We start from the raw sequence: 3,948 nt of genomic DNA on the forward strand, positions 1-3,948 counted from the left end.
ACCATTCACTCGGTCTTCCACAGAACCCTATGACAAGGCTTTGTGTTTCTTTTGCCAGAGGAACGATGGTAAACCTATTTACGTTGTTCGGAGTGACAGTGCGGGCAAATCTCTGAGAGACGCTGTTGAGGTTGCTCAGAACCCTGTGTTTATGACTCGATTGAACACTGCTATAGCACCAAGTGATGCACATGCAATAGACGTTATGTACCACAGATCTTGCTGGACGAAAAATGTCTTCCATGTCCTACGAGATCACGATGCCAAAGGAGGGAAGGAAAGAGCGTCAATGACACAAGTTGCGAGTTAAATTGAACTGATCAACTTGGTAGACATCCTAACCAAGCAGCAAACTCAACTATGTATGGAGGAAATCGAGACAACTTATGTTAACCTTCCAGGTGGTATAGATGCCTTAGTACATCACGTGCCCACATTGAGCAGGAAATGGCTGAAGGATAGAATCTTACAGGCATTACCAAATTTGAGGTCAGTGCTCCCAAAGAACAGACGGAAGTCTGCTATTCTCTATTCACTGGAAACATGCGAGGAGGATATGGTCAATGCTAGCATTACAAATGACGATACCATGGACCATATGGATGCCATATACAAAGCAGCTTTGCTGGTTCGCAAGAGTATGACTAATGACTCTAATGTCAACTAATGACTGTGCTGGAGCAATGTCGCAGATTGAAGGAGCTTGCTGTTGGGAAAGATCACCCAACTGTCATTTCTTGTGACTTGGCCCTCTATGAGAAAGTAGTTCAGCTACTGGATGCTCGGCCTGACTTAAAAGGCATAATTGTTCCCAGATTGGGAGAGCTGCACGTTGTCATGGCTGCATTGAGAGGTCTGGGTGCATCCATAGAGAACTCTGGCATAGATGATGCTTGGACAGAAGCCGATGTTTATGGATCTGCAACTACAAGACAGATACTGAAATGCACCCATTACCAACGCTCGCTACAAGCTCACATATACTCGTATGTGGCACTCTCTGAAATGGCAATCGAATAATTCTTCAAGAACAATCCGCATCTCAAGGAAGTGTGCGTTGTTGCAACAGATAAGGTTCAAACTGCTTGTGCAGAACATGACAAAGCCCTGAAAGCTGAATCAGTGAAGAAAGCCAGCAACTGCCTGCTCCAAGTCATCATCGATGCGAACTTGGTAGAGAGACTTCATGAATGGGAGACCAGCCGCTCAAAGAATGCCATGTTTAAGGCCATGATGAACTACCTTCACAGAGTAGAGGTGATTCTGCATTTCGTTGCAGCTTCACGGAATGCCGACTTAAACCTTCATCTTCAAGCCGGTGAAGAACTCAGCAAGATATTTTTCGCCATGGACAGAATCAAGTACAAGCGGCTCTGGCCAAGGTACATATCTGACATGTATGCGCTGAAGTCCAGCCATCCAGAGACATGGAGGGAGCTCGAAGCAGGCAATATCTCAGTCACCAAGAATACTATCCCATTTGTATCGATCGGAGCAGACCACGCTGTTGAGCATCTGAACAGATTGCTGAAGGTTCACTCAGGTCTGATTGGCATATCAAATAATGCAAATGCCAGACAACGATTCTTTTTGGCTGCACCGGAACTGTCACGTCTGTCTTGCGAGTTTAAGGGACAGTTTGGACTCAAGGAAAGTGAGATTAGTGAGCACCATGGCCTTTCTCCAAGTGTCATCAAGCGTGAACACAATGCAATTGACCGAATCAAGACTGCCATACTTAGTCATGGGAATCCATTTGAAGTTGAGGGTAACCAGCTCTTCAATGTAGTCACCCATGCTTATGTGCCAGAAGAATTTGTACCACAGATACTGAATATTGATGAAACAGGACAGAAGCTCGATGAAGAGTTTGTTGCTGAACGGATCAATGGTGATGTCAGCCTATGGGCGCCAGTGAAGAAGGAGAAGAACAGAATGTACAAGTCTGGCAATGCAACACTAGCAATCAAGATTAGGGACAAGACAGTGGATCTAAAAGAAACCAAAGATTTGTATGGTAGACTGATGGTGCTCTCCAGATCCAGCAGGGATGTGAACCAAAAGGACGCAATTGGCAACTTTGAGTTCACTGTGACACCGAGGGCCCTGTTTGCACCAGACGGTAGCTTACTTTCTTGCACAGACAAGTCAAAGCTTATCCACATCTTGGAGAAGTTTGCCAACGAGGCATAGTCTTCTCCAGAAGATGAGCTTGATGCCACACACATGACACCAGTGTCCACTGATCTTGCAACCGATGGCAGTACATGCACTAGCAAGAAGCTCGCAATCATAGATGGAATGGTTGTTGTCCAGAAAATGACCAAGAAACCAGCAACGGTGGTGACTGTGAAGGATCTCAGTGAATGTTTCAATGATAGGGTGTTGAGTCTGACCAGGGGCTTCGAACACATAATACTTGTTTTTGATACATACAAGCAAGATTCCCTCAAGAGCACAACCAGAGCCAAACGACGTCATGGAAAGGCACCTGTCCAGTATCAGGTCAAGGATGATACCAGTATCAAACACATCACGATGAGCCGATTTCTGTCTCATGATCAAACCAAGGCTGATTTGACGGACTACTTGGCAGAGAAAACTCTAGAATACAACCGTGATTCAACTAAGGTGGTAGTTGTCTCAGCATCTGGTCGGACGTCAAGCAACAGGAGTCTCCAATTTGAGGCAGATAACCATGAGGAGGCCGACACGCTGATGATCAAGCAAGCAATAGCCGCATCACAGCAACATAAGGGAGATGTTGAGCTGACGATATTCTCACCTGATACAGATGTCCTAGTTCTTGCAATAGCAAACTATCATCTGCTGCCAAGACACACATCTATCTCAATGGCATCTAGTGTAATCCAAATTGAGCCAATCTGGAAGGCCCTTGGTGAGGAGAGAGCCCAGGCATTGCCAGCCTTCCACGCTTTCACAGGTGCCGATAATACTGGGCGGTTCGCTAGACTTGGAAAGGCAAAGTGGTTCCAGTGCTATCTGAAGGCCGATGACGACATAGTAGCTGCCTTTGCTACGCTCTGTACGGATGCTGAACTGTCAGAGGACCTGTACACAACTTTAGCTAGATTTGTCTGCTCAGCTTTTTGTCCAAAAGGTGTCAATATTTCCAGCATCCCTGAACTTCGGTGGCATCTCTTCTGTAAGAAAATGGCTGAGAACGACAGGCTACCACCAACTGTTGGTGCTCTGAGACAGCATATCATGCGGGTACATATCCAGGCATATGTGTGGGGTCAATCAGGCATTTCTCAGCAAACATTTCTCGATCCATTGAAGAATGGATATTGGATACCACAAGGACACGTGTGATCAACTCAAACCGACTACCTCAGACATTCTCCCTGCACCAAAGGCAATTATCGAGATGGTAAGGTGCCAGTGCAAGACTGAATGTTCATCACAGAGATGTTCCTGCCAGGCCAAGAACCTAACATGCACTGATCTTTGCATGTGCGGCACTTCGTGTGAGAATGACGAGGACTCAAACATTGAAAGGCAGGAACACGATAGCGATGATGACGATGACAATGATGAGTGACATTGGAGTCAGTGATGCCATACCTGCTTTTGGCAAATTAGCATAATTACTTGGCAGCTGTTTTAACGATGACAATAGAGTCGTTCTTCTAAAGTAGAATACGTAGCATCGAGTAGATAGTTGAAACTCTAAACCAGCATTGGACAACAGTCTGGCTCAATGATTGAGTGTTGTTTGTTTTACGAATAATGCAACTGCTCCGGCCTATCGGCTTATCGGAACGTTCTCGGCATCATGCAATAATCATGTTACTACTATTATTTCAATACATATAATAAGAGTTTTATCCCAAACATAGCTTTTGGCATGACAACCTTTAAGCCAAGTTGCACTCAATTCATATTCGGACTGTCACTGATCACTATATTATATCATGCGTTACT

This window comes from Myxine glutinosa, chromosome 8 (assembly GCF_964187855.1).
Source record: "Myxine glutinosa chromosome 8, kmMyxGlut1.1, whole genome shotgun sequence".
NCBI classification, from domain to species: domain Eukaryota; kingdom Metazoa; phylum Chordata; class Myxini; order Myxiniformes; family Myxinidae; genus Myxine; species Myxine glutinosa.